The 21,459-nt window shown below is 41.5% G+C and overlaps 1 long non-coding RNA gene across 1 annotated transcript in view; it reads left to right on the top strand.

Moving 5' to 3' along the window:
* Window positions 1-20,880, top strand: part of LOC147364302 (uncharacterized) — a 156,917-nt gene extending 136,037 nt beyond the window's left edge. The window contains exons 2-4 of the long non-coding RNA XR_015134344.1: window positions 17,030-17,136; window positions 18,012-18,175; window positions 20,469-20,880. This is a non-coding gene — a long non-coding RNA (uncharacterized LOC147364302). The remainder of the gene's footprint in view (window positions 1-17,029; window positions 17,137-18,011; window positions 18,176-20,468) is intronic.
* The last annotated feature ends 579 nt before the right edge of the window (window positions 20,881-21,459 follow it).

The raw sequence follows: 21,459 nt of genomic DNA, 5'->3' as shown, positions 1-21,459 counted from the left end.
GTAGAATAGCAGGAGTAGAAGTTGGCTAAGTGTATAAAAAACAGAGGATTAAGGGGTGAATCAGGGGCGGGAAGGAGACGCACTGGTGGAAATGGCTCTGTTGAGAAGTATGGGGGCAAAGGGTAGTGCAGGGATCAAGCTTGTCAACTCTGCAGCAAGGATGTTGTGCTCAAATCCTGGCTCCACCATGTTCTAGATGTGTGACCTTGTGCAAGTCACCTCACTTCTCTATGCCTACTTCCTCACTTGTTAAAAAAAAATGGACAAGATAATATTGTACCTTCCTTATTGGGTTGCCAGGGATTAAATGAGTTAATTCATGTTAAGAGTTTAGAATAGTATTTGACATATAATGAATGCTCCAGAAATAGTCACTTAAAAAAAAAAACCAAAACTAGACTAGACAACCAGTAGAGAACAGTCAGGGAAGTGTTGTTTGGTTGGTTGTTTTCACCTTGGCAGACAGCATATCTGTAGGCTGAGTGAAAGGCACAATTCAGAGGGAGGGATTGAGGTAGCAAGCAAAAGACAGAGGTTTACTGATGGAAAAAGACATCATCGACCCAGCAAGCCTGCCTCTGAGACTGGAGAGAAGCAGAAGCTGAGTAGAAGACACTAAGGGAGAGGAGGAAAGTTGAGGAAGCGCTTGGATGATGTTTCTCTTTTGTGAAGTATAACAGACATGGTATTTTGTGTCCGTGTTGCTTGCGGTTAGGTTCTGTTCCTCCCCATAGCACTTCTCTCATGACTGTTTTTTTCCAAAAGCCATTTCCCCTTGCACATATGTGAGGTGATATAACGGTAAGTTATCAACTGAACTATATTTTATAATAGCAGAACACTGGAATCAATCTAAATGTCCCCCTTTTTGGGACTGGTTGTATACACTATGGAACTCGAAAAAATACTATGCAGTTATAATAAACAATGAAGAAATCTTTGTGAACTGATGTGGAACAACCTCTGAGAGCTATTGCTGAATGAGAAAAGCAAAGTGCCTAACTGTGCATGGCATGCTACCATTTTAAAGCCATTGTAATAAAAGAGGAAGGGTGAAGTTTAAGAGGGTGTATTTGTAGGTGTCTAAAATGTTCCTGGAATATATGCAAAATATTGATAAAATTTATTCTCATCAGGGGAAAAGAACTCATTGACTGGGGGATTAGGCTGGAAGGGAAACTTCTTACTATATAGCCTTTGAACTCTTTGAATTTAGAACATGAAAATGCACTATCAATACAGAAGCATTAAACTAAACATCTTAAAAGTGATTGTCCACAAATGGTTCCAGGTCTATTCCTGATGTTTGGTTTGATTTCTTGGGGATTACAAATATAACAACAGTAAGAGTCGTAACATGAATATCAACCAACCCTGCTTTTCATAATCCCAACTGTCTTCTCAGGAAAGTCCTAACTGTTCAGAGAGCCTCCTTGTTCTGCTGAGCACCACAATCATCTCGTACATGTGACTTTGGGAAGTTGTTGTTCAGTAGCTCAGTTGTGTCCAACTCCTTGTGACCCCATGCACTGCAGCACGCTAGGCTTCCCTGTCCTTCACCATCTCCCAAGCTTGCTCCAACTCATGTCTATTGAGTCCGTGATGCCATCCAACCATCTCATCCTCTGTTGTCCCCTTCTCCTCCTGCCTTCAATCTTTCCCAGCATCAGGGTCTTTTCTGATGAGTGGGGTCTTCACATTAGGTGGCCAAAATATTGGAGCTTCAGCATCAGTCCTTCCAACAAGTGTTCAGATTGATTTCCTTTAGCATTGACTGGTTTGATCTCCTTGAAGTCCAAGGGACCCTCAGGAGTCTTCTCCAGCACCAAGTCCAAAAGCATCAATTCTTCTCACATCCATACATGACTACTGGAAAAACCATAGCTTTGACTATACAGACCTTTGTCAGCAAAGTAATGTCTTTGCTTTTTAATATGCTGTCTAGGTTTGTTATAGCTTTTCTTCCAAGGAGAAAGCTTTCTCAGGAAAGTCCTAACTGTTCAGAGGGCCTCAGTGTTCTGCTGAGCACCACGATAATTTCGTACATGTGACTTTGGGAATAGGTATTCTAAATAAGCAGGATTTCCTTGCGTAAGATGGAGATTCCTAGGGTAATACAGACAGAATAAGTGAGAAGGAAATGTGTGATGGGAGACAGCAGAAGCAGACAAGATGGTGTTGTAAGGATGGGGTTGCCACAGCAGGCAGAGAGAACCTGTGAGAGACTGAAGACCAGGAGAGCCAGACTGACCAGGACACTTATAAGTTGTTCTTCTTTTGTGTGGACTGTGGTGCTACTTCCCTGTGATCCCCAAATCTTAATTCTGCCACAGGTAATAAGCTGGATATTTTTCTAAGTGCTGTTGGAGGATCAAATGAGAACATACATGTAAGTGCTTTGAGTAGAGTCTTTGAATAGAGGCTGATATAAAGGAGGCACTCAATAAATCTTGGTTGTTAATAATAAATATAATCATTTGAACTTATTTCGAAGCTTGGAATTTGGGAGAGTGGGTATCAAGTTTGGATCAATTCCAGATGAGATCAAGGGATGCCAAGGAAAAAACAAAATTTCAGCAGCAGCAGGAAATTCAAAGTCAAGAATATTATAAAAATATGATCCTGTGGAGAGTTGAGGAATTTTGTGGACAGGGCTTTGGGCTTTGGTAAAGGTTGTGAATCTATATCTCATCTAGATCTGAAGTGGCTATGAAACTCCAGCCAACATCTGAGTTACAGAGCCAGCCAGCACCCCAAGTTCATGGCTGGTGATTACAGAGGGACAGCAAGAGTGTTCCCGTTGCCAAGCCTGGAGCTTAGCACTTGCAGTGACCTATCACTTCCCTGGTGGCTCAGATGGTAAACCGTCTGCCTACAATGCGGGAGACGTGGGTTCGATCCCTGGGTCGGAAAGATCCCCTGGAGAAAGAAATGGCAACCCACTCCAGTAGTCTTGCCTGGAAAATCCCATGGACGGAGAAGCGTGGTAGGCTACAGTCCATGGGGTTGCAAAGAGTCGGACGTGACTGAGCCACTTCACTTTCCTTTTCCTTTCCAGGGGGTAAACATGGAGGAGACTATTGAAGAAAAATCTGCCCTTGCTGCTCGTTTAATATTTTGCAGCTAGTTTTGATATCTGAGCCATCCTAATGAAAACCAATAGCATAGAAACTGGAATTATCCAAATTGTATAGAAATGGTTGCTATGGTTTTATAGCTTAAAAATGAATGTAGCTCCAGGAGGAACTCACCCAAACAGATCCGGCCCTTCTGGGCGTCTTTGTGTACAGAGAATGGAGGTCTGATTAGCCTCAGGGCCTTTGCTGCTGGCCAGAGTTCACTATAATTTGATGCAGTTATTTAAATTTCTGTTTTCAGGAGGGGGTATCTCTGGGGAATTACATAACACCATCAGCAGCTGTTGTGTGGATTTAAACTGGATTTGGGTAATAGGAAAATGGTTTTATGAGTCAGAAAATGCAATGTTGCCTCCTGTCTCAATTGTCTGAATGCTGTCATCATTGCCCCCAAATTATTATCTCAAGTTTGGTTCTGTAGCTGTTTTTGTGTCTTGGAACAGTTTTTTTTTTTTTTAAAGCAGGAATAACTGAATACCCATATTTATTTCCCTAAGGTTATAATGCCTTACATAAATGCAGCCTGGGATGATGACTTGGAGTTAGAAAACCTGTGTCTGAGGGCTGGCTCTGCCACACAGTTGGCAATTGGGCTGTCCCAAGGATTTTCATGGGCTTCACTGGTGGGTCAGTGGTAAGGAATCCACTTGCAATGCAGGAGACACAGGTTTGATCCCTGGGTCAGAAGATCCCCTGGAGAAGGAAATGGCAACCCATTCCAGTATTCTTGCCTGGGAAATCCCATGGACAGAGGAGTCTGGTGAGCTACAGTCCATGGGGTCATGAAAGAGTCAGACATGACTTAGCGACTGAACAACGACATGGATTTCCAAATGGAGGCTTTTCTTTTGCAAAGATTTATATTCTCTTTTTAAATGCCCCTAATTCTGGGAAAGTACCTTGAATTGAAACCCCTTTCATTTTTATCTCCATTTACCCATCCATCTGTCTATCCATCCAATCTATTCTTCACTGTTTATTATATTCTTTTTAAAAAGCCATTTCTGGATGAAGAGGACAAGTAGAAGAAGTGACTGAGGCCTAACAACCCACCTCAGGGTATTTCTGCACTTTTCCTGAGCTGGTGCCAATCTCCTGGATTTCATGCACCGGCCCTGGCCCTCCTTTTTAAGTTAGGCCTGTCCCAGTATCAGGAGACCATGTTAAAGAGGTGTCAGCAGTGTTGGTTGCTTACTCTGGGCAAGGACTCATACATTTCAGCCTGGGCATGCTGTTCCTGGATGGATCCCTGACCCAACCTGGACCATGTCCACCACAGCAGACTCATCTCGTTCCAGTTCAGGGTCTAGGCATTTGTCATGGACTCATATGCCCAGAATGGATCAGTGCCTCTGCTAGAGCCATAAAGTCTGAGGGCTGGCAGCCTCCTGGCAAAGTGGGTCTCAGAAAGTCTGCTTAAGCTGTGTGATTAAGCTCTGGTTATTCCCAGCTTTGGGATAGGCTTGTGTGCCGTGGGTGGTCTACATATCAGGTTCATGCATTTGTACATTCCACATGTATTAAGCACTCTCAGTGAGCCAGGCACTCTGAGCCATCGAATATTAGAAACTGCCCAAGACATCTGTGCCTCCTCCATTCAGTTGCTAGAGCTCTGAACTCATGTGAAGGTGGGCCTGAAGGTTCTAAACCCTTCCAGGGCCAACTGAGCACTTGTTTGGTGAGACAGAGCTGGCAGGGAACACTCAGAGGCTGTAATTTCTGCTCCCAGCTGGAGCACCAAGGGCTCAAAACCCGTGTTCTTTTGCTTCCTGATGGAAAGGACTATGTAAGGTTGGTGGGGGTGGAGAGAGTGAATTTCCACTGTTAATCAGGGTTAGGATGTCAGACCTGACCCCTACAGGAACCTTGTGATTCTGGGGTCTGCAGGTCTGAGCAGAGGTTCTGATGGGCAGCAGAGGAAAGGACATAGGAGTTTGAGGAGAGGTAGGATAAATGTGGTCAGAGAGATGCATTCAGAACTAGAGGATTGACCAAGATGAGGGTGTAATAGAGGCGAAGTCCTAGGAGGAATCAGGACCAGTAGGATGAGTGGAAAGTGCTGGTACAAGGCCCAAGACGGGAGAAACAGGTCTGACATTCCTGGCAGGAGGGATAAGATCCTTCTTCCTTATATTCCCTGCATCTAAGGCAGCAATTAATACAAATGCTAGTTAATTTGAATTAAGTTCCACAGACAGTTCCTTAAAATCCATGGTCTTTATATCGTGTGTGCGTGCAAAGTCACTTCAGTTGTGTTGGACTCTTTGCGACCCCATGGACTGTAACCCGCCAGGCTCCTCTGTCCATTGGATTCTCCAGGCAAGAATACTGGAGTGGGTTATTGTGCCCTTCTCCAGGGCATATTCCCGACCCAGGGATCGAACCTGTGTCTCCTGCATTACAAGTGGATTCTTTATTGCTGAGCCCCCAGGGAAGCCCTCATCTTTATTATGATAATGTGTATTAAATTTAGCTCAGGCTGATAAATCACCACCACCCCAGATGTGAAGGATGGGGAAGAGGCAGTCTTTGTGCACTGTCTTCTGCCACACACAGGCTGAGTGTTATACCTTATTATCACACTGAAACCTTTAAAGAACCCCACAAAGTGGATAAAACCATCCCCCTGTAGATGAGCCTGAGGCAAGCTATTTGCCTAACCTCACATGGCTATATGTGGTGAGGATGGGCAACAGTGTATGGGAGTCTAGGATGTTTTGATTTGCAAACCTCAAATCTATTCCTCAAACTACTTGCAAGAGCTCCATGGGGGTGGAGCTCATGCTTTGGTCATCTTTGTTGTCCTGGCACTGGGTCTGAGCATAGAAAACAATCAGTACGTTTTTAAAGAATGAATGAGTGAGTAAATGATAAATGAATGATGGATTCGGTTTCATCTTCGTTCATGAATATGTGGTAAATTCTTGGCCATGGAGCTCACATATGTAGAATGGATACAGACTCAATTTTTGAGGTCTTAACAATGAAAGTCAGGCATCACATTTTCTATTTCTTTGATGTTCTCTATTCAATAGGTGCTGCATTAATACCCTATTTATAATAATGCTCCTGCTATCTGAACTCTTTCAGAGGCTGCTGAGGTCACTAAAGGATAATATCACATTGGTTCAAACCCGGGGGAAATTTTGAGCATTTGTTCAACTATTGGAGGAGTACTTGGGACTTTTTTCCTTCCTTTATCTGACCCATCTTTATTGGCTCACAAAATTGAAAGATTACAAGGTCATTTCTAAACTGTTTCTGGGATCTGCTGCTGCTCCTTTCAGGAAAGCAATTCAAAATCTGTCTATTCAAACACACATTTTCTTCAAACAGAAGTTTATTTGCTATATATAGAAAAATGCCACCAGAGGACTAATTTGGCAGCTTTGTTGATTACCCATTGTAATGAGCCTTATTACATAATTAAAAGAATTTTTTTCTAACTGCATTTCACTACTAATTAACATTTTACACATTCTGCAGTGGACACTTTGGGTTGAATCAGAGACATAATTATGTCATTTCTATGCAAAGAGTAGCTTATGAATTATTAATTAATATTAAATCTGTTGATTAAAGGCTAATTCGTAAGTAAACATATTACAGCTTACCAGTTACTACTCTCTAGAAACTTTTTTTTTTTAGTGGCAATTTCTATGGTCGCTTGTCCCTTGCTAAAGAAAGACAGAAGCTGGCCACACAGATTCCCAGGAACAAAAATAATCCATTTTCAACTCTTGTCTGAATTTTTAACTATGATTAAGCTTTTTGCCTTCCACTTGCTTTCAATGTTGTGAAGCATGTGAAAGGTGCAAGCAGACTATGGAAAGCAAGTCGCTCACTTCCTTCATATTTCCTTTAACTCCAAAATGGAGAGTTGTTCTCTTGCAATACACAAGCATCTGTCGTGTGTGTTGAGCCCACACCAGCCTGGAGTGCACTGAGTAATGAGGATCTCCAAATCACTGGATCCCCAGCCAACCCCCAATTGGGGAGGAGCAAACTCACAAGTGCTGGGACACCCGGTCCCATCACTTCATGGCGATTAGATGGGGAAACAATGGAAACAGTGAGAGACTATTTTGGGGGGCTCCAAAATCACTGTGGACAGTGACTCCAGCCATGAAATTAAAAGACACTTGCTGCTTGGAGGAAAAGCTATGAGCAACCTAGATGGCATATTAAAAAGCAGAGACATTACTTTGCCGACAAAGGTCTGTCTTGTCAAAGCTATGGTTTTTCCAGTAGTCATGTGTGAATGTGAGAGTTGGACCATAAAGAAAGCTGAGCACCGAAGAATTGATGCTTTTGAACTATGGTGTTGGAGAAGACTCTTGAGTGTCCCTTGGACTGCAAGGAGATCAAACCAGTCAATCCTAAAGGAAATCAGTCCTGAACATTCACTGGAAGGACTGATGTTGAAGCTGAAACTCCAACACTTTGACCCCCTGATGTGAAGAACTGACTCACTGGAAAAGACCCTGATGCTGGGCAAGATTGACGAGAGGAGGAGAAGGGGATAATAGAGGATGAGATAGTTGGATGACATCACCAACGCGATGGACATGAGTTTGAGCAGGCTGTCGGAGTTGGTGATGGACAGGGAAGCCTGGTGTGCTGCAGTCCATGGGGTCACAAAGAGTCGGACACGACTGAGCGACTGAACTGAACTGAAACTCACAAGTACTGCTGAAGGGAAGTTGTCTTCCCAGGCACTTTGGGGCTCCCCCTCCTTTGAAATTCATCCTTGAGCCCCAATTCCTGGCTGTCAATGTGCTGACCTGGCCCTGGGGCGGCCAGGCAGGCTGCGACTGTTGCTCATCTCACACTGTGGATGGCACAGCTGTTGCTGTCCTTCTCCCTAGTAGTTAGGTAGTAAAACTGACAAGACACCCCTTCCTTAATTACACTTTAAGTTAGGCCACAAATCATACTCCTGGTTTCCATCAAACCTCACAGCCTGTGCAGTATTAGCATCCTTGTTTCAGAACACTTGTTAATATCTGTGGATTATTCCTATTTCTGCTTTCTAAAGTTTAGCAAGTTTTATTGATTATTTTTGTGGGAGGAGATTTATTAAAAATTACCAATTTAGAGTCCAAGATTCACGTCTGAGTATTTTGGTCATTTATCACGGGTTAGCTTTGATCTGTTTCTGGGCCTGGCAGCTCTCTCTTAAACCTGAGATTCCTGTCCCCCATGCACATTCCATGTCACATACATGCGTACGTTTTTATTCCTTGATGGGAAGAGTCATTTTTTTTTGCTGCTTGGGGTGGGATTCAAGCTGTGAATTGTTATTGTAAAGTATAAAGTATAGTGTTACTTTCTACATCATTGTTTAACAAATTCTCACACACACACACACACACACACGCACGCACATACATTCCCTAATGTGCTAATGGCAGCATTAGCACAATAATATGTTTTGTATTTGTACATATTAAGTAAAATTGTCCACATCTATTGCTTCATTAGATCCTCATAATTCTTATGTAAGAGCAAAAAGTATTGTTATTCTTATTTTATCCATGTCACAGAAAGGCTTCCCTGGTGGCTTAGTGGTAAAGAATCCACCTGCTAAGCAGGAGACATGGGTTTGATCCCTGTATCCAGAAGATCTCCTGGAGATGGAAATGGCAATCCACTCCAATATTCTTGCCTGGGAAATCCCATGGACAGAGGAACCTGGAAGTCTGCAGTCTATGGGGTCACAAAGAGTCAGATACAACTTATCGATTCAACCACCACCACCATGTCACAAACAGTCTAAATGCCTTGGACATTGTCTTCCAAAAGGTTTTCTTCCTTCCCTGTGATTCAACCTGCATCCACACTTATGAGGACTCTCAAAGGTCAGACTAGCCTACCTTCCTTTATACCTTCATTTGGATTATTTGGTCCTGCTGCTGCTGCTGCTAAGTCGCTTCAGTCGTGTCCGACTCTGTGCGACCCCATAGATGGCAGACCACCAGGCTCCCCCGTCCCTGGGATTCTCCAGGCAAGAACACTGGAGTGGGTTGCCATTTCCTTCTCTTAGGCATGAAAGTGAAAAGTGAAAGTAAGTGAAAGTGAACGTGAAAAGTGAATGTGAAAAGTGAAAGTGAAGTCGCTCAGTCATGTCCAACTCTTAGTGACCCCATGTACTGCAGCCCAGCAGGCTCCTCCGTCCATGGGATTTTCCAGGCAAGAGTACTGGAGTGGGTTGCCATTGCCTTCTCCTTTATTTGGTCCTACCTGAGGCATTTCTGCAGGTCTGATTCACATCCAGGTGTAGTTCTGACTGCTCATACTGCTGAGGCTAATAAGGCACTGGTAGTCCAGTTTAAAAACTGTGCTGCTGTAACAAGATATAGCAAAGTTTCAGTGACTCTAGAAATACAGAAGTTTGTATACCCTCATCTAGCTCCAAAGAATTGACACTTTTGAACTGTGGTGCTGGAGAAGACTCTTGAGAGTCTCTTGGACAGCAAGATCAAACTAGTGAATCCTAAAGGAAATCAATACTGAATATTCACTGGAAGGATTGATGCTGAAGCTACAATACTTTGGCCACCTGATGCGAAAAGTCAACTCATTGTAAAAGACCCCAGTGCTGGGAAAGACTGAAGACAGAAGGAGAAGAGGGCAACAGAGAATGAGCTGGTTGGATGGCACCACTGACTCAATGGACATGAATTTGAGCAAACTCTGGGAGATAGTGAAGGACAGGGAAGCCTGGTGTGTTGCAGTTCATGGAATCGCAAAGAGTCAGACACAACTTGGTGACTGAACAAAACAACAAATCCCGGGAGGGAAATGCTCCAATGGCTGACTCTCCTCATTATTTAGGGGCCCAAGGCTGGTGGCAGCTCTGCAGTCTTTCACACCTGACTCCCAAAGCCACTTGGTCTTTGCTTCTCCCCACCCCAGGGGAAACAGAAAAAGAAGCATTAAGAGATACAACCAGGTCTTAAGCGTCCACAGCCCAGAAGTGGCCCGCAGAGCTTCCACTCATATTCCATCATCCAGTAGTTATATGGTCACACTTAGCTTACTAAAAGGAGGCTGGGAAATACACAGTTATATACAAGAAGAAGAACTGGGTCTGGTGAAGAGCTAGCAATCCCTGCCACAATGAAGGAGAAGAACACACACAAGTGAAATTGCCAATCACGTGTCTGAGACAGGAACCCAGGGAAGAATAACACCAATTCTGAGTAGCAGTAATCTGTGAGGAGGGTCCATTGCCAAAGGTTTTATGAATGTCTTTTGTTTAGCTTTGACTATGGTGGTGAGGGACAGCATTAGAAGAGGAGAGTTGAGGTTTGGGCATATAATCCATTCAATGTATCCATCCATTTATTCTTTTGTTCAATTAAATCTTTTGGAATGCCAGTAATAGGAACAAGCAAGCAGTATAATGAATCCAGAACACAAATATGCTTGTCTGGAGGACAGGGCCCATGTTAAGGTTGTAACATGCAGAAGAAGCTTGTGTGGGTGATGGAGTAAGAACAGTTAAAAGAGCAAGGCCCCATAGTGGAAATCCGAGTTTATACAACAGTCAAGAGGAGAGTTCTTTCTTACGGAGCCATGTGTAGAATAATGCAGAGAAAAATGAGAGGAATCTGGACAAACTGGAAGGCAACTGCAAAAATATTAGGGATAAGGTAATGAGTCCTACATTAAGGGTGGAATGAAAGAAATAAAAATGGAGATTAATAATAGCAGGGAAAATGAGTAGGATTGATCTGATATGGGAGGCGAAAAAGCGTGAGGTTCTGAGCTTGGATAACCTGGTACCACTGATGGAAGGTGAAATTGGGAAAGGAGGGTGGGGAAGCAGTGCTTGGGTTATTCACTTTTATATCCGAGTAGAGATACTCCATGGATAACTGGAGAAATAAACTCAGGAGAGTTTGAGAAATTAGGCTAGTAATTATAGGTCTGGGAGACAACCGCATGTGGGAAATATTGAACCATTTATAGGACCTCAACAGTGTGTGTAGAGACAGAGAAGAATGATCATCTCAGGACTGAGCCAGGTGTAATGTGCAACCTGGTGATATCTTTGTATCTGTTGAAACATTATTTAAATGACTTGCCCAAGGAATTCGGACCCTGGGAAACCAGCAAAAAGCATAAGCAGCAGCTACTCATTCCGCTTTATTGTGTCCTTTACATGTAGACACAAATGTTTTCTTAATCGAACACCCTCGTTTTTCTAAATTCTTCAGGAAAGGTTCCAGGGAGATAAAGCTCAAGGAGGTGAAGTCATTTGCTTTTAGTCACATGAGTTAATGGCTGTAGTAGTAGTATAACTCAAGATGATATCCATTAGGACAGTGTTCCTCGAGTCTGAGAATCAATAATCTATGGTTTCATTAAACCTAAACCATGATGCTTCAAGACAAAAGCATGTCACTGCATTTCCTGGCACCATAAAAGTTATTTTAATATCAAAATTTTATCCCTGTTGTTCAGAGAGTCACGCTTTGTAGTATTATTGAATGTTTGAATCCTGAAACCTAGCCCTGAGGAGTCTGCCATGCAGTTGGATTTGGCTGTTTTAGTCTCTGGTCAGGCTTTCATTCATTTCATCTTTGAAATCTAATGATGTAATCTAATAAAATTATAAAAGATTCTAAACTGCTCTGCACTTAATCAGTTTAGTCCAAGAGAATTAAATCAAAGCCCTAAGTGTGCACACTTCATCGCTCAGATGAAATCTTACCCTGGGAGACAATCTTATTATTTGGTTACTTATTATTTGGGAGGCTGGAAGGTTGGGAGGGAAATGCATGAATTTTAAAAGATATGTTAAGAACCTAACAGGATGGGTGCAGCTTTGCAGCTTTACTGGAGAAGCGTAGCATCAAGAGTGGGAGTCTGGGCTGTACCCAGATCTGAGATCTGATCTACATGCCACCGCTTATTATTTATGTGACAGTGGGAGTTACTGAGCCTTGGCTTCACCATCAATTGAATTGAATTGGTGAACAGAACTATCATGGCATTGTTATTGATATTTTAAAGCATATAAAGTTTTTCTTTTTAGCATATACAGTCTGCCCTCTGCATCCAGGGATTTGGAGGTCCAACTGTACTATGCCTTTTATATAAAAGATTTGGGCATCCGTGGATTTTGGTATCCATGGAGCGGGGAGGGGAGATGGGTCCTGGAATCAATCCTGTGCAGGTACCAAGGGCCTATTATGTAAACACACACACACACACACATTTGTATATATATTTTAGCAGGTTGTATGTATCCTAGCAGTGTCTATCACAGGATTATTTATATCACTATAATTACTAATTATTATACTTACAATATTTTTATTGTATATTTAAAAAAAATATAGCAGTTGGCCAAAAGTGTGAAGGGAAGGCTACTGAACACAGTGTGAAAATAGATTTGTTTTGCCTGCATTGTAACCGACTTTTAGGAAGCCAAAAACAGATAATTGTAGGGTTATTACGTTCCTTCTAGAAGCGGCTCAAATGAAAGAACACAGCTCTGGTGATGGTTTTGAAGGGTAAATGCCACTGTTTGCAGTCCTGAGAAGACTTTTAGAGATAACCCACTTCATACCTTACTCCAGTGAAGAACAAAACATGTCTCCTTGTACTAGATTGGGATGAACTCATTATCACGAGAATCCCAGATTGTCTGGGGATTTTTCTCTGGTGCCTGGCCTTCCTTTGCTGACTGTGATGTGGGGGAAAAGTGTTTTAGCATTAGCCCTGGGTGGGTCAGGCAAGTTATTCTGATTCATTTTTGACAAAAGTTCAGTTTCTCAACAAAATTTTCTGCATGTAGGATCTGTTAATAATCAGAGAAGCCTCCTCAGAAGTTATATATTCATCCATTTACTGAACATTTATTGATACCCTGCTCTGTGCTAGGCGCTGAAAATGCAGAGATGAGACACGCAGTCCTTCTGGCTTGCAGGAGCCTCCCAGGTTGGGAAGCTCCCAGGATACAGACAACGTGCTCAGCACTGCAATAAATACTGCTATGATGGTGAGCTTTGGCTCTAACTAAGGCCCCAAAGTGGACAACCCACCCTGTCTTGGTGGCTGGGGAATAGTTGATGACTGGGATGTTCTTGTTTTCTAGAAGAATTCTCTTAGAACCATTTCATCACATAGAGCATTTCTTTCATGCATCAAAATCCTATTGTAGGTTTTCGGCCCAGAGCTATTTTAAGCAGTGGATCCTGTTGTGACTAAGCACTGGCAAAGTAACAATTGGTATTATGAGGATATTTATAAAAGTGCTTTGTCCTTTCTGAAGCGAGAACTGCTTTGCATTGCAGAAAGAGGTGATAGTGTTACTGAGCACTATTCCCTGTGCTTCTGGAAATCATAGAAAGTTCTGATTATATCTACATGAATTCCTAACAAAATATAGCTTCTGCAGTTTAGCTTCTCACTTCCAGTACCCTCTTAATGCTAGTGCATAACAGAGGTTCTGCAGTTAATGGATCAGGTACTCTTAGGGCTACTGTCTAAGTAAAGGGCTACCTCTAGAGTTGTGCAGTTTACATCTTGTACAACTGAATATGCCATGCTTTAATTCAGGCAGGCTTAAATTATCTTTGAGAGGTAATTTGATAGACTTTTCTTCCCTCTCCCAACACATATCAGGGTTGATTATAAATATTGCAGAAGTGAGAATACATTTGAGTCTCCTTTCAAAAACACGTAACTTATCATTTCTCTCATTGTCTATGATCTGTACATGAGGACTCAGTTCACTTGGATTTACATCTATGTTCCATCTCTGGGACTTTGGGCAAATTATTCTACCTTTTACAACTTCATCTATAAAAATGGGATAATAATGGCTAACATTTAATGGGCTTCCCTGGTGGCTCAGTCGGAAAAGAATTCACCTGCCAATGGAGAAGACTCAGATTCAACCCCTTGGGTCGGGAGGATCCCCTGGAGAAGGAAATGGCAACCCACTCCAGTATTCTTGCCTGGGTAATCCCATGGACAGAGGAGCCTGGTGGGCTACTGTCCATGGGGCTGCAAGAGTCAGACACGATTTAGCAACTAATTCACTACCACCAACATTTAATGATATCTCACCATACAAAGATAATGTTCCAAGTGTTTTGTATGCATTATCTAACTTAATGCAAAGCATCTCAGTAAGTCACTGTTGTTACCAAGGCGTAAAACTTGGGATTGATGTTTATTCAAGACCACCCAGCAATTAAGTGCAGGCACCAGGACTTGAACCCAGATCCGTCTAGCTCAGATGCCTATGCACTTTATTATGCCATAAGCAAGTCTCATGGATTTGATATATTACAATTTCCTTACAAAATGGATTTCTCAGTGAAGTTAACAAATCCTCATTTTGGCTTATCATTGCTGTAAGGCAGATTTATCTCGAGGAGTCTGGTTCAGTGAACAGGTAGTAGTACCTCCTCCAGGTACTACCTTTGGCCTAATACACTCCGAAGGATCAATATCTCTAATAGAAAGTTTACTTTATTTATGTATTACCCTTTGTGTTAATGCTAACATAATTATTTCTCTTCTATTCTTCAAATGAGATTTGGTCTGCTTGACATTTTTTGTCTATTGCTTGGTATAGTTGACAACGAACTCCATGAACTTAAAATGCTGTACTTCTGTCTGAGTAATTAATATAGTCTAGCTATAGCAATTACTGAACCTTTTGACTACTCTGTGTTCATCCAGTTGGACAGAACACCAGTTGTAGCAACTTGGGATTTTCTAAATAAGGGATTACAAATAATCTAATCAGTTGTCTGGGCTGCTTTCCCATAAAGAACAGGTGCTGTAAAGTAACTGAATCACCAGCAGAGTCCCTGGAATAAAAGAGAAGACAAGTTGAGCTCAGGCTCCCACACAGATGCCCACAGAACCTCCTGTAGGATGCTGAATGCTCCAAGGCTAAACTTGGTGTCCAGGGATTCAAGTTCAAGGCCTTCCCCAAGCCAAGTCCAACCCCTTGGCCCAACTGAGTCATGTTACATTCTGTTTTTCATATTCATCTTTTTTTCCCTTAAATTTTTGAGTAACTTCTTTAAATTATAGAAGCAATACATACGTGTTATGTAAACTGTTGAAAAATAAAAAGCACTAAGTGAAACATAAAGAGAGTCATAATGCCAATCCCTAAAGACAACTGCTATTAACATTTTGATGTATTTCCTTACATATGTGTGTGTATGTATACACACATATGAAACATGTAGTTGTGAAACAGTATATACATTTATGAAATGTAGCAGCATGTATAGTTATATGACAGTTTATATAGTTACTTGTTTTTGTCGTTCAGTCACTAAGTGGTGTTCAACTCTTTGTGACTGCATAAACTACAGCACACCAGGCTTCCCTGTCCTTCACTGTCTCCTGGCATTTGCTCAACTCATGTCCATTGTGTCGATGATGCCATCCAACCATCTCATGTTCCATCACTGCCTTCTCCTCCTGCCCTCAGTCTTTCCCAGCATCAGGGTCTTTTCCAATGAGTCAGCTCTTCGCATCAGATGGTAAAAGTATTGGAGCTTCCACTTCAGCATCAGTTCTTCTAATGAACATTCAGGGTTGATTTCCTTTATACTGTATATAATATATAGTATAATAATAGCATATACAGTTATCTAATATAATAGTCTATATGGTTATGAGGGCTTCCCTCATAGCTCAGTTGGTAAAGAATCTGCCTGCAATGCAGGAGACCCCAGTTAGATTCCTGGATTGGGAAGATCCCCTGGAGAAGGAAAAGGCTACCCACTCCAATATTCTGGCCTGGAGAATTCCATGGACTGTATAGTCCATGGGTCACAAAGAGTCAGACACGACTGAGTGACTTTCATTTTCATATCACATCCTTCACATAGTTATGAAATAGTAACATGGTTGTGAAACAGCATTACTGTTTGCAAAAAAATAACAGTATATAAGAATGCAAAAAACCTTTCACATTTATGAGAATTTTTATCTTGGGTTTGTAGCGCTTTGTTTCTGTGGTGGAGGCATTTGTTTTTGTTCATTTACTGGAGCGTTGAGGAGCCCTTGGGCTTCTATCCTTCCAAACCTTGAGAAGAGGCTGACAGCATTATTGATCACGTCTGTCGCAGTGGCTGGCCATGTGCTGCTCCTGCAGCGTTTGACCATTGCATTTCTATTGCTGGAAGCGGCACTGACCACTGGGGCTAGCAGAGGATGCCACTTGCCAAGTTTATAACTTACCCAACCTCCTGGATTCAGCATTTTCACCTAACTCCAAACTTCTGATGCTCAGATTAATTTACTCTTAAAATAAGAATGCTCTGTTTCTAAGAAAAGGGGCTCAGAAAAGCCCTTACAAATGGTTTTAAATGTCTCGAAGTGTTTATGGGACACACATTTAATGACTTAAGTAGAAAGGAGTAGTGGCATAAACATCTTCCTTAAATTACTTGGTTTTAAAACTAGAAAGTATTTGGTTAAAAAAAAGGTTTGCATTTTTCTATACTTTGGATTTGGAAAATAACTGTAAGGTACTCAAGGAATATAATCTGACCATCCAAACATCTGAACCTCAGAGCCTGATAGACCTCATTACTTGCCTTGAGAAATCATTTACACATCTTTGAAGAAGACCTTGGCATTTCCATCATGAAGATTTGTTGTTTATTACTATTATTCTTTTAATCCTAGAAAGAACATGGTTATGTTGGAATCTTAGAAATTTAAAGTACGTGAGGTTTTTATTCTCCTAAGTCAAAATCTTCATAATGAAATACTTGTGTGTGTTCTTTATTTGCTACAGATTGAGATTTTATTTTCTAAGACAAGAATTGATAGCATTGAGTGAAACACAGCCTATTCAATATACATTTTATGAAAAACACCGAATCTGTTTACAGGTGCAGTGATTGGCTACTGTGAATTTAGTGACTGGCATATGATATGGAGGCCAAACCGGGCTCAAGAGTGACTGAAAACAAACCCGGAGGGAAGGACACTGCAGAAGGTGAGCCAAACAATTACATTTGCCGAGTAGTTATTGAAAAGAAGGTCCTGGAAGCTAATAGTTTAGTGTCTAAAGGAAGCTGTGCTTTTTCCTTGTTTCCTTTGTCTGCTATAATTAAATTATCACAGAGCCACATTTTCCCAAAGACAAGAAGATTTTAAGTGTGTATATGTGCTTGTGTGGGTTATAGGGACATAAACAAGAGGGATCCTGATGTGAAAGAATTGCCTCTGGTAGACGAGCTACTGACATCTTTTGAGCATTTTATTTTATTTAGTTGAGATATAATTGACATACGGCATTGTATAAGTTTAAGTACAATGTGAGGTTTGATACACTTATATATTGCAGTATGATTACCACTGTAGCATTAGTTAGCATCTCTATCACATCACGTAATTATCATTTTTTTGTGATGAGAACATTTAGGATCTCATTTCTTAGCAAGTTTAAAGTATATAATACAGAATTGTTGACTATAATCACTATGCTATGCCTTAGATCTCTAGAACTTATTCATCTTCTAACTACAAGATTCTACTCCTTTGACCAATGTCTTCCCTATACACCACCTCCCAGCCCCTGGTTTCCACCCTTTCTTTTTATGAGTTGGGCTTCCCCCCACTACCCCCAGATTCCACATGTAAGTGAGATCCTACTGTATTTGTCTTTCTCAGTCTGACTTATCTCACTTAGCATGAGGCCCTCAAGGTCCATCCCATGTTATTGCAAATAGCAGGATTTCTTTTTTTCTTATGGCTGAATAATATTTTCCTATACATATGTTTCTTTGACTGTGTTGCAAGTATATATATGTATGTTGTTGCTGTTTAGGTGATGTTATGTCTGACTCTTTGCCACCCTATGCACCGTAGCCCGCCAGACTCCTCACTCCATGGAATTTTCCGGGCTAGAATATTGGAGTGGGTTGCCATTTCCTACTGCAGGGGATCTTCCCGACCCAGGGATTGAACCTGCATCTCCTGTGTCTCCTGCATTGGCAGGAAGATTCTTTACCACGGAGCCACCATCACAACGTGTATGTACGCACACAGGTGTATATTTCACATCCTCTTTTCAATTCATTACTGGATGAACACTTAGATTGTTTCCATGTGAGTAGTTTAAAAATATAAATATGTTTAAAACAAATTTTGGAATTAAATAAAAAAACATTTTAACCTTACTGTGCTCTCGAGAGACACTGATAGAAGGGTAGAGGTTCTAAAAGTTGGAGAGAGATGGGGAGAGAAGAAGAAATTCTAGGAAGGTGCAAGTAAAATAGAATAACTCATTTAAGATGTATTTACAACTCCAAGTTTTGCAGAATGTATGGAGCCACAGGAACTCTTCCTGCTGGTGAGAATGTAACACGGCATGATCACTTTGAAAAACAGTTCAGCAGTATCTTAGAAAGTTGAACATACATGTATCATCTGACTCTGTAATATCACTCCTAGGTACTCACCTAAAAGAAATGAAAACATGTCAAAAGACTTGTATGTGAATTTTCATAGCAGTTTTATTTCTAATAGTAAAAAATCCCAGAAAACTGGAAACAACCTAGAATGTTCATCAATAGGTTAATGAATTTTTTACAAATGTGTTTTACAATGGAATACTGCCTAACGATAGAAAGGAATGTACCACAGATACATGCAACAAAATGAATGAATATAAAAAACAGGCTGATCAAAAGAAGCCAGACATAAATGACAACATATAGTATGTTTCCACTTAAATAAAACTCTGGAAAAGACAAATCTAATCCACAATAGATGTAACAGTAGTTGTCTGGGGTTGAAAGTGGAGGTAGGTATTGATGAGGAAAGACCACAAGGGAGGCTATTTGGAAATTTTCTACATTATGATTTAGCTGGTAGTTACATGAGTATAGACGTTTATCAAAACTCACTACATCATACATTAGAACGTGTCTGTTTTATTATGTGTAAATTGTGCCTCAAATAAAGTCTTTTAAAAATTTTAGTTACAGGAATTAACAAAATGACATTAGTACTTTAGACACTAGAACCACTTCACTATGTTGCAAATAATAATGGCAAGAAGTGAAAATAGTTCAATGTGGTTTTTAAGAAGTGCTGCTGCTGCTAAGTCACTTCAGTCATGTCTGACTCTGCATGACCCCACAGACGGCAGCCCACCAGGCTCCCCCGTCCCTGGGATTCTCCAGGCAAGAACACTGGAGTGGGTTGCCGTTTCCTTCTCCAATGCAGGAAAGTGAAAAGTGAAAGTGAAGGTGCTCAGTTGTGTCCGATTCTTAGCGACCCATGGACTGCAGCCTACCAGGCTCCTCCGTCCATGGGATTTTCCAGGCAAGAGTACTGGAGTGGGGCTAATACGTGGCTAGTTGTTCTGTCATAGGTGAGTGAGTTGTTAGATGTTTAAAATCCCTGTAAGGGAATTCAGGTGAAACATATACACATAACCTGAGATGAAAGACATACAGGGGAGAAAACTAAAGTGAGAAACGCCTTGCCCTAATTTCCAGCTTTGAGTTCAACAGTTTTGCTGGGCCAGTGTTTATTGGTTCTGCCAGGTCCATGGTGTTCTAGGATGAAATCATTGGATGAAAAGCCCCGTAAAGGGTGAACAAACAGTGTAGCAAAGACCCAGTGATCTTAACAGCGTCTCAGCAGAGTGGGCTTAGTTAACAGTGTTAACAGTAATACCTGCCTTTTACTGCATGTTTACCTTGTGGCAGGCATTGAGATTGATGTTTCGTCTCATTTAATCTTCCTAAAGCTTTACAACATGGGGGCTATTATCCCCGTATTTTATAGAAGACGCAACAGAAGTTCAGAGATGTTAAGTAATCTACCTGAGATTACACAGTCAACGAGTAGTAAATGGCAGAGTTGAAATCTGCTCATAACCATTATGTCATAGCCCAGCAGTGGAATGGGTGTAATATTGATGAAGTGTGATTATTTGACTTGGTTAAAAACCCATTATAGGTGGTCCACTTGATCACACTTCTCTCATTCTAAGTGGTAAAAGAAGCACAGTTTTCCTTCCCAATAGTTACTATTGTTACCTTCCTCCGACTTCTCTTAAAGACTGTCTTTTTGGACAAAGACTGGGCTCTCTGTAATTCCTTACACTGATGTTCTTCCACCAGGGGAGCCTGCAGAGCTGAATAATGTTCTTAGATTTGTGTCTCTCATCTTGTCACTGATTAGTCCTAAGTCTTCCTGGCAAGGCTCCTGCCAGGCTATTTCAGGAAACAAAAATTCATTACACACATCCTTATTGATTTTCCCTCTCCTTTGCTTATTACTGAAATGCTTTTTTCCCTCCCTCTCTTGAAGAAACAGCATTGCAATTACTGGAAACTTGCTCTCCCAGCAGCCTGCCTCCAGGACCAGAGGGTCCTGCTGATGTTCCAAGGAGGTGGGGGAAGACGGGCCAGAGAAGCTCCTCCTTCTCTGCTGTCCTCCAGGAGTGAGCTGGCTGATTGCTTCATTCTAAGTGGCTCCTATGTGTGCGACTTAGTCGTCTCTCATCAGATATACACCACAACCTTGTCTGGTGATTGCCCGCGTTTGCTGGTTTCAAGCTTTTTTCTCAGTAGTTTTGGGTGTAAATGCTATAGTGTGTATACCAGGAAAGCCATCCAGCTGTGGTTCTAACTCAGGAATGCTGGATTTACCCCTGGGGTCAAAAGAAGAACAGAATCTAATTTTTATTGAATTAAAATTAAAATATTGAGTTAAAATGTTATTGAAAGTATTCTTATTGAGTACTTACTACATGCTAGGGTCTGGGGACACAGGCAGGCAAGACAGCCTTGCTCTGCATTCTCATGGATTTTATAATCTGGTGAGGGATATAAACAGCAAAAACAATAGAAAGAATGAGGTCAAAACACAAAATAATAAAATTACAAATTGCAATAAATGCTGTGTCAGAACAGAAGGTGGCTAAAATACAAAAAAAAAAAAAAAAAAAACCCAAAAACCCAACTAGATATTGTTTCAGAGATTTCCCAGTGCCCTCCAAGAGAGTATGCTCCTGAACGAGTGGGTCTTGTTAGGACCCACGAACAATATCATATATAATATCACTAACCTGCCAAACATCCCTGAAGTGCATGTTCTCCCTGATCTGGGACACGGGAAGTCGTTTGTTCCACGTGACACAGTGGGAGCTGGAGGCAAGGCCAGTGCTTTCCCCCGGGCTGTGTTCTAAGGCACAGCGGACCCCTCCTCTCACCTCAGGGGATGTGGTTGAGTTTATAGACGACTGTCAGCTCTTGGTGCAATTCTGCTGTCCTGTCTATAAGCTCTCTGTCTACCCAAC

The sequence above is a fragment of the Bos grunniens genome, chromosome 10 (genome assembly GCF_055505025.1).
Source record: "Bos grunniens cultivar Pamir isolate PY7600 chromosome 10, Bosgru_T2T1.0, whole genome shotgun sequence".
NCBI classification, from domain to species: Eukaryota; Metazoa; Chordata; class Mammalia; order Artiodactyla; family Bovidae; genus Bos; species Bos grunniens.
The sequence above is the reverse complement of the archived record's forward strand: the minus strand, read 5'-3'. Positions and strand labels throughout refer to the sequence as shown.